The sequence below is a fragment of the Canis lupus genome, assembly GCF_048164855.1.
Source record: "Canis lupus baileyi chromosome 36 unlocalized genomic scaffold, mCanLup2.hap1 SUPER_36_unloc_1, whole genome shotgun sequence".
Classification (NCBI taxonomy): domain Eukaryota; kingdom Metazoa; phylum Chordata; class Mammalia; order Carnivora; family Canidae; genus Canis; species Canis lupus.
Genome location: NW_027326453.1, coordinates 4,178 through 14,310, shown reverse-complemented (window position 1 = coordinate 14,310; position 10,133 = coordinate 4,178). Strand labels below are relative to the sequence as shown.

The window sequence follows — 10,133 nt, the reverse complement described above, 5'->3', positions numbered from 1 at the left end:
TGAGCAAGGCCCACCTGTTCTCTCTCTTCATCTTCTGAGTCTCCTATGATATGAATGTTATTGTTTTAATAAGTGGCTGAGTTCCCTAAATCTGCCTCTATGGTCCATAACCTTTCTTGTTTTTAAGGTTTCCACTTGGGACTGCATCTCAGTTATAGCATTTTTAACGTTGGCCTGACTAGGTTTTAGTTCTTTTATTTCTACAGTAAGGGATTCTCTAGTTTTCTTCTGTGCTCTTTTTCCAGCCCAGCAGCTATCTTTATAATCATTGTTTTAAACTGTAGTTAGACATCATATATGTGTATTAATGAACTTCCTGGCTGTGAGTAGAACCACATGTTATTTTATGGAGGTGAATTTCTCAATCTCATTGTTTTTTCCAGAAAAGAATGAGGGAAGAAAAAGAAAAACCAAGAAAAACAATAACAACTGCCCTCCAAAAAACAAACAAACAAACACCAGATTATTTTGGCCTGCTTGTTAAAAGATTCTAAATCCCAAAATAAGAAACATAATTAAAGTGATCCCTGGGTGGCACAGCGGTTTAGCGCCTGTCTTTGGTCCAGGGTGTAATACTGGAGACCCGGGATTGAATCCCACGTTGGGCTCCCGGTGCATGGAGCCTGCTTCTCCCTCTGCCTGTGTCTCTGCCTCTCTCTCTCTCTCTCTCTCTCTCTCTCTCTCTGTGACTATCATAAATAAATTTTAAATAATTAAAAAAAGAAACACAAAATGCCATAAAAGTAAAAATAGAAATATATAAGGTACATACATAAAAATTAAAATAAGGCATATAAGAAAAAAGAATCAAAGAAAATACATGAATATAAAGCACAAAGTACAAAGGAGGCTAGACCCTACTTTCCAGGCAGAGCTGAAGATGAAGCTCTGCAGCCTCTGTGGTTCCACAACTTGGTGGTAGCGGGTGGTCTGTGCGGGGTCTGGGGATGGGCCATGGCGCTGGTTCTCCAATGCACATCTGCTTGGGAGATGCACCTGTGGGGTCAGAGGCGGGGTGGACATCAGGGCCTCTGGCTTCCAGCACGCGGCGCTGTGCTGCTCCCTGAGACTGGGCCAGAGGCCGGTGGGGACTTGGGTACTGTGGCTCTGGGGCTGAGCATCCCGCTCCCCAGTCTGCAGGGGCCTTCACAGAAGATTCCCCAAGCCCCCGGGTCTCCGCCGTTTCTTTCCATACCCTGCATTTATTTTGCCTGTGTTCCAGCTTCTTTTGGTTTTGTTTTTTAATCTCAGACTGTTGTGCCCAAGATTGTGAATCCAAGAAACCACCGAGAAGCCGACACCGATGCAAACACACGAGGGTTCATTTCCATTTTTGAGCTTGTGTCCAAGTATACCCAACACAGCGGAGCAGGGACTTGGTCCCTGAGGTGGGTTTTAGTTTAGTATTAAGGGCTGGTCTCGGGGACCTCCAGAAGGGCTGGAGCAATTCCTCAAGTCCTGTTTACATTTTGATATGGGGACTTCTTGGGCATTGAGCTCTGTTCTCATTCTAATAGGGGCTTCCTGCCCTTGGCCTGGGCTCTGTTTTTATTCCATTGCTGGGCTTTCTAGGACATTAAGCTGTAAACACAAAGGTTCCACATCTGGAAGAGGGACGTCACACTGTCCCTATATGCTGAAGACATGTACTAGAAACAGGAAACCCGAGAGCCTCCACCAAAACCTGTTAGAACTAAGGAGTGAGTTCAGTAAAGTCACGGGACCTAAACTGACACTACAGAGCAGAGTAACCTTGCTGTGTCCTGACAATGAGCACGCAGGAAGGAAAGGAAGGACGTGACTCCCTTCTCAGGAGCATCAAGGAAAATAAATAATGAGACTGAACCAAAGGAGCACAACACTTGTGTACTGAGCCATTCCAGGCTCTGGGAGGCCGGCCTGGGCTCGTGGGGTGGGAGCCCCATCTTGTGAAAATATCCGCAGTTCCTGAAGCCACCCTCAGTTTCAATGTCATTCCTATCAAAATCATGGTGGCAGATCTTAGAAATAGGACAAAATTCCCTAACATCCATCCGCCCCCACAAATACCTCAGTATTGGAGAAGCAGGACAGAGCAGGATGCAGCACTTTCCTATTTCAAAGGATGTCACAGAGACACAGGATAAAGCAGTGTGTTTCTCAGGCCCCCGGCTGGCTCCATCGGTTAAGCATCCGACTCCTGACCTCTCCTCTGGTCCTGATCTCAGGGGTCGTGAGTTCTAGCCCTGGCCGGGGCCATGGACTAGGTGTGGCGCCTACTTAAACAAACCAGACCCTCGGGGGGTGGTCCCGGCATAAGCTGAAAGAGCAAAACAGAGAGTCCAGATGGAAATGTATTCTGATACAACTGATTTTTTTATCTTAATTTAATTTAACCCAATTAATTAATGTATAATGTATTATACTTTCAGAGGAAGAATTCAGGGATTCACCAGTTGGAGATAACAGCAGTCCTCGTGACATCACGTGCCCTCCTTCATGCCTGTCGACTGTTATCCTCTCCTCCCTCCCCTCCCCTCCAGCGACCCTCAGTTTGTTTCCTATTATTAAGAGTCTGTATTTCCTACATCTGTTTTCATCTTATTTGTTTTTCCTTCCAGATGTTCATCTGGTTTGCTTCTTTAATTCCACGTATGAATGACACCACCTGGTTATTCTCTTTCCCGACTGACTTATTTCAATTAACATGATCCCTCTAGTACTATCCACGTCATTGCAAATGGCAAGATTTCCTTCTCTTTGATAGTTTCATTCCATTCCTCTCTCTATGACCATTATCTATCTCCCATCCTCTTTATCCATCATCTGCCAGAGGGCACTGATGCTCCTCCCACAGTGTGTCTACTGTGGACCCGGCAGCTGTGGACATTGGGGTACAGGTGTCCCGAGTCTCACTGCATTTATATCTTCGGATTGAGCTCCAGGTCCTGCACCTGCTGGTCACAGGGTGGCTCTATTTGTAACTTCCTGATGAGCCTCCACACTGTTTCCAGGGCAGCTGCACCAGCCTGCAGTCCCTCCCACAGTGGAAAGGGTTGAGTGAGTTTTGCAGGACGTGGTAAAAGTCTGGTCCACATTTCATTTCATGTCCTGTGGGCACCAATTCCTTGTCCTTAAGTATTTCTGGGGAAGCTGGGTGTTGGGCTCCGTTTCAATGAGACGTTTCCAAAACTAACAGGCCATAGCTGGAGCCTGGGAGGAGGCAGGTGTGGCCCCGGGAACCCCCGCTGCCTCCTGCAGGGCCTCCTGCAGTGCCTGAGCATCCCGCAGGGGGCGCCCGAGCCCAGGCCCCACCCAGGGGGTGCGCATGCCCAGTCGGCCTCCTCTGTCTGCACTAAAAGGAGCCTGACTCTGCTGGGGAGGCCTGAGGAGGACTTGGGTACGCATCCACCCTGGTGAGCTGCAGCCTCCTCAGGACCCGCGGGCAGTCTTCAGGGGGACATTGGGCGGTGTTCATGCTGATAGGAGTCCCGGTTTCCTCAGGACCTGCGGTGAGGCTTCAGGAAGATTTGGGGCAGAATCCACCCGGACAGGAGCCCCTGGGCCATCTCAGGACCCACGGGGAGGCTTCAGGAAATTGTGGGCCCGCATCCACGCTGACAGGAGCCCCTGGGCCGCCTCAGGACCCTCGGGGAGGCTTCAGAAAGATGTGGGCCCGCATCACCCTGACAGCAGCCCTTGGGCCCGCATAACCCTGAATCACCCTGATAGGAGCCCCTGGGCCTGCATCACCCTGACAGGAGTCCCTGGATCCCGATGTGGATTTCGATCCTGGGTCTCCAAGTTCACGCACTGGGCCAAAAGCAGGAGACAAACCGCTGCACCACCAGGGATCCCCTATTTTTAAATTTTCGAGGACGCTCCACACTGTTTTCCACAGTGGCTGCACATTTTCACATGCCCACCAGGAGTGTAAGGAGGATCCCCCTTCTCCATAGCCTCACCAACACCTATAGTTTCTTGTGTTGTTAATTTTAGCCATTCTGGCAGCTGTCAGACGTCAGGTGACATCTCATTGTGGTTTTGGTTTGCATTTCCCTGATGATGGGTGACGCTGAGTGTCTTTCTGTGTGTCTGGTGGCCATCTGGATGTCTTGTCAGAGACAAAGTACATTCATGTCTTCTGCCCATCTGCAGTTGTATAATTTGTGTTTAGGATGCTGAGATTTATATTTGCTTTATGTATTTTGCATACTAACTCTTTATTGGATGTATTGTTTACAAATATCGCCTCTCATTTTGTTTGTTGCCTTTTAGCTTTGGTTGTTTCCTTCACTTTGTGGAAGCTTTTCAATTTGATGAAGTCCCAATAGTATTTTTGCTTTTGTTTCCCTCACCTCAGAGACATATCTAGAAAGAAGATCCAATGGCCAATGTCAAAGATGTTGCTGCCTATCTTTTCTTCTTTGTATGGTTTCAGGTCTCACTTTTAGGTCTTTCATCCATTTTGAATTCATTTTTTATATATATGGTGTAAGAAAGTGGTCCAGTTTCATTATTTTGCATGTGGCTGCCTGGTTTTCCAAACACCATTTGTTCTTATCCTGGGGTCAGGGATAGGGTTTGTTGATGAGACTGTCTTTCTGCCTTTGGATATTCCTTCCTGCCTTTTTGTTGATTAATGGATCATAGAGTTACAGGTTTGTATCTTGTTTCGGATTTCCATTCTGTTCTATTGTTCTAAGCATCTCCTGTTGGGAGACCCTTGATTGCTGATTCAGTTTCTTTGCTGGTTATCTGTCTGTTCAAGTTTCTTATTTCTTCCTTTTTCATTTTTGCTGTGTTATATATTTCTAGGAATTGATCTATTTCTTCCAGGTTCTAGGTTGCTGGCATATAATTTTTCATAATGTTCTCTTATAATCGTTTGTGTTTCTCTAGTGTTGGTTGTTATTTCTCTTTTCTCATTTGTGATTTTATTTGGGTCCTTTCTCATCTTTTCATCTTTTTTCTTTTTTAAAGATTATATTTATGTATTCGTGAGAGACACAGAGAGGCAGAGGTATAGGCAGAGGGAAATTGAGGCACAATGCGGGGAACCTGATGTGGGACTTGATTCCCGAGGACCCCGGGATCATGACCTGAGCCAAAGCCGATGCTCAACCAATGAGGCACCCAGGTGCATTGCTAATTCAATTCCTTTGCTAGTTATGGGTCTGTTCACATTTTCTATTTCTTCCTATTTCAGTTTTACTCATTTGCACATTTCTAGGCATTTGTCCATTTCCTCAAGGTCTCCCAGTATGTTAACGTATAAGCTTTCATAGTATTCCCTTATAATTGTCTAATTTTTCTGGTGTTGATTGTGATCTCTCTTCTCTCATTTGTGGTTTTATTTATTTAGGTCTTTTCTCTTTTCTCATTGATAAGGGTGGCTAGGGCTTGATCCATTTTCTTAATTGTTTTGAAGAACCATCCCTTTGTTTCATTATTCCATTCTACTGCTTTGTTGTTTCTGTATTGTTTATTTCTGCTTTCATTTTTCCCCCTCTTCTATAGCCTTTAGGCATTGTTTGCTATTCCTTTTCCAGCTCCTTAAGGTGTAGGGTTAGGCTGTGTATTGGAGATTTCTTGTTTCTTGAGGTAGGCCTGTATTGCTATGTACTTCCCTCTTAGGACTGCCTTTGCTACATCCCAGACATTTGGAGAAACATGTTTTCATTTTCATTTGTTTTAAATTTCCTCTCTAATTTCCTGGTTGCTCCATTCATTCTCTAGTAGGATGTTCATAATCTCCACGTATTTTTGCTATGTCCAAATTTTTTCTTACTGTCGACTTCGATTTTCATAGCGTCGTGGTCCGAAAATGTACAGGATGTGCTATCAACCTTCTTGTACCTGTTGTACCTGTTGATGGCTGATTTGTGGGCCATGATATAATCTGTTCTGGAGAATGTCCCATGTGCACTTGAAAGGAATGTGTATTCTGCTTTAGGTTGAAATATTCAGACTATATCTGTTGAGTCCCTGTGGTCCAGTGTGTCAAGGCTATTTCTCCCTTGTTGATTTTCTCTATAGACAATCGGTCCATTGCCATAAGTGGTTGTTAAAATCCCCTGTCATTGTATTATCATCAGTGAGTTTCTGTACGTTTGTTGTTAATTGGTTTCTATATTTAGGTACTCCCATGTTGGCAGCATAAATATTTAGTTTTTTGATCTTGATAGAGGGTCTTTTAAATTATGAAATAATGCCCTTCTTCATCGCTTTTTACAGTATTTGTTCTTTCTTTATTGAAATGTAAATATTTTATTTATTTATTCATGAGAGATACATAGAGAAGCAGAGGCAGAAATATAGGCAGAAGGACAGGCAGGCTCCCCAAAGGGAGGCCAATGTGGGACTCGATCCTTGGATCCCAGGATCACCCCCTGATCTGAAGGCAGATGCTCAACCACTGTACCACCAGGGGTCTCCCAGGGTTTGGTTTCAAATCTAGTTAGTCTGATATAAGTATGGGTCTTCCAGCTTTCTTTTGATAACCATTACATTTATAGATGGTTTTCCACGCCCTACTTTCAATCTCCCGGTGTCTATAGGTCTAACGTGAGCATCTTGTAGGCAGCATACCGATGGATCTGGTTTTTTTAATAACGATTTTATTTATGAGCGAGAGAGATGAGAGAGAGAGAGAGAGGCAGAAAATTAGGCAGAGAGAGAAGCAGGCTCCCCACCAGGAGCCCAATATGGGACTGGATCCCAGATTCCAGGATCACACCCTGAGTCAAAGGCAGAGGCTCAACCCCTGTGCCACCCAGGCATCCCGGATCCTGCTTTTTAAGCCACTCAGATACCCTCTATCATTTGATTGGAGCATTTTGTCTATCAGCATTCAGAGTGATTATTGAAAGATATGAACTTATTGCCTTTTTGTTACCGGTAGAGTTGGTGTTTCTGGTGACGTTCTCTGGTCCTTTGTAGTCTTTGTTGCTTTTGGTCTCTTTTTTTCACCCACTAGATCAGTCCCTCTTAAAATTCCTTACTGGACTGGTTAAGTGGTCCTGAACTCCTTTATATTTTGCTTTTCTGGGACAATCTTTCTCTCTCCTTCTATCCTGAATGACACCATTGCTGAAGAAAGAATTCATACAAATTGGACTCCAATAAAAAGAAATTTAAAAACATAAAATTAATTTTTGCTATTATGATTGAGGAAAATGGCATTTAGGAGGAAAACCAGAAGCTGAAACGGAGGAGGACAGATTTCACCATCCGTAGCCTTCACAGCAACCTGGTATCCTTTCCTAGGATTGGCCCCACCTTCCTGACCCTCTGCGCTCCTTGTTGAAACCCAGCAGTCACATCTCCGTACCTCCCGCACCTCTGCAGTCATGCTTTATACCGCCTTCCATGTATACTATTGGGGACCACAGTGTCGTGTATGGAATCATCCGGAAGCTGTTTGACAACATTGGGGGGATTCTGACTTTTGTTGGTTTTGGGGTGTGTGTGTGTCTATCACATGCAGCTATCACATGCAGCTATCGGATCCTCTGGCTGGCTCACCCCGATGCCGAAATGGTTGGCAAAATATCATTTCTGGTGCTGGAGCTGGGCAGCTAGCCAGGCACTCCTGGCCGACCCGGTGCTCACTTGTGCAGTGACATTCCACTGGAGGGGCAACTGAGCTGGAAGGTCCAGCTCGGCCACATTCTCATGTCCGGAAGTGCGGCCCGCCAATGGCGGCTGCTTCTCTTCTCCCCGATGCCTCTCCAGCAGGGAGCCAGAACTCGGGGCCGCCATGAGGGGAGCTCCTGAGGAGCTGGGTGCACATGGCGGGGAGCCCAGGGGCTGCCTCTGTGTGGGAGTTGGGGTGGGGACAGGGCTGGGTTCCTCGGTCTCCTGTGCTGCCTGGCCTTCAGGCCGAGCCCCATGCTCACCCATCCCCTACTCACTTGGGCAAGGAGGGTGCCCTCCACATGCTGGTGTGAGAGATCCCGCACCACAAGGTGTGCAGGCTGAGTCCACCTGGTGAGGGTGGCCCAGGTGCGTGAGCTGCAAGTGTGGGACCCAGGAAATTTAACAAAAATCTCCTACCCCTGGACAAGCAGAGCAGGACTGATTCCATTTTATGCTACACCTGCCACCTCCAGGATGACCCCCACATGACCTGCTTATGGCTTAAGGTGCTGCCCCACCATAGTCAGGCCGCTGTGCACACCCTAATCGGAAATCAGCTCATAACAATGTAACCCTGCTTTGTGCCCCCCAAAACTGCATCCCCATTCTGAACTTCCCCTGGGGAGGGGCTTTCTGTCCTTTAGGGGAGGGAAAGAATGACACGGGTTGGGGGGGCGGGTGCTGGAGTCCCCCACCTGGGAGCATGTGTGGAATCTGGGTGGGGGCATATGTACTGAGGTTTCAGCCTGAGAGACGGTTCTGAGGACAGCAGAGCTGACCTGGACCTGCAGCTCATGGGCTCCTGCGCTGGGTCCCTGCAGGGCAGGTGGACCCCGGCCTTGGGCTCCCAGTGGCCCCAGCACCTGGAGCAGCCTGCCTCCTGGTGTTGGTGCGGGTGGGGCCCACCGGCCTACTCCTGCTCTCCCCACCCTGGGGTGTCCCAGGATCCAAAGGGCGCCCTAGGTGAGTGACCTGGATCTGTGGGGTACGCCCAGGGCCCAAGAGGCCACATCCAGCTGTGAGAGGGCTCGCTCAGCCTGGGGCCAGAATCCAGGACTGGCCAGGGCCATGGGGGGCTGGATCCCATTAGTCTTTGTGTTGGGCCTGGAGGGGCTCAAATCAACTCAGCCCCCACAGAGCCCAGGGCCAGATCAGCCCAGGTCCCTATGGGTTAGGGGCTGGTGTCCTGTGCAGGGTGTGCCGCCCTCCAGGAGGGACAGTGGGCAGAGGCAGGGCACGGTGCATCTTCTGAACCACTCACCTGCACCCACCCTGTCAGGGGCTCCCTGTCTTTCCTCCTCTCTGCAACCCCTGGGTACTCTTTGAGACACCCGGGCTTTTGATGGGATCAGGGTATGCAGAGAAACGCCAGGAGGCTGAGCATGTCCCACAGGGGTCACCTGCACCTGGTCCTTGATGGGGGTAAATGGTGTGGGGGTGGATGATGTGGGGGCAGGGGTATGATTGTGGTGGAGTGTGGGGGAGGTGTAGGGGGATGGTGTTGGGGTAGAGTGTGGGTTGGGTTTATGTGGGGCTGTGTGGGTGTGAGGGGGATGGTGTAGGTGGGATGCCATTGGGAATGATGATGTAGGGGGGTGGAGTAGGAGTGGGGAATGAGGGGGATGTCGTGGGGGGCCTGCGGACACAGGGTATCTCCTTCCCCTAAGATGCAGAAGGAGACTTCTACAGTTAAAGACGAACCCAGTCTGGGGTTTGTTGTGACACCTGCCCCTGGGGCACGGTGTGGTCAGTGCAGGTCCCTGGCTGGACCGGGGGCATTATCTGGGGGTATCATAATATGTATGCTTTCAAATTGCAAATTGTCTCAAATGAAATGCATAGAATTTAGAAATATATAAAGTACCGAGAGTGGGTGTCACTCTGACCCATCCGACCCTCATGGGATTGATGTGTGTCCTGCTCCAGCCGCGGCCATGCCACCTGGCCCCCAGGTCCGGTCCCTGCCCCCCACATCCCCCACCCCATCCCCTGCTTCTCATGGGGCCGTCCCTATCCCTTTTGGTGTCAGCTCCCATGGCAACCCCTGGAGGCCCCATCCCACTGGCCTACTCATCCCTGAGGCCCGGGGGGTGGGCACGGTGGTCATCCCAATCACCCTACCATTGAGCAGTGTGTTGTTGGCTGCCGTTGCTCCCCCTGGCACAGAGGCCCTGTTTTCCCTACCCAGAAGCCCCCGGGGCCCCAAAGCCCCCTGTACAAGCAGCCTCACCCAACCCCCTAGCAGTACTAAAACATGATGTGGCTGCCCAACGTCCTGTTGACGTCCAGGTCTACTTTCGTGATGTCCCTGGAGAAGAAAAGGGCATCCTCATTCATTTGTTGTGGGAAAACCAGGGAGGAGGAACAGGCGCCAGGGATACAGACCCCGACCTGTCACGAGCTGCCATGCTGGGCAGGGAGCCCTGGAGCCACAATGGGAGTGTGTCCTGCGGAAACCTCCTTCCTTCCTCTGGGAGTCCAGGGATGACGGGAGTACCCACCGTGCCCGTGGG

General features: G+C 49.0%; 1 long non-coding RNA gene across 1 annotated transcript; it reads right to left on the bottom strand.

Annotated features, from left to right (window-relative positions):
- Positions 1-794: 794 nt before the first annotated feature.
- LOC140629669 (uncharacterized) lies at positions 795-9,789 on the bottom strand. The gene is made up of 3 exons (XR_012027496.1): positions 9,742-9,789; positions 2,050-2,299; positions 795-996 (listed from the first exon to the last, which is right to left on the bottom strand). It is a non-coding gene; the product is annotated as an uncharacterized lncRNA (long non-coding RNA).
- Between the last annotated feature and the right edge of the window lie 344 nt (positions 9,790-10,133).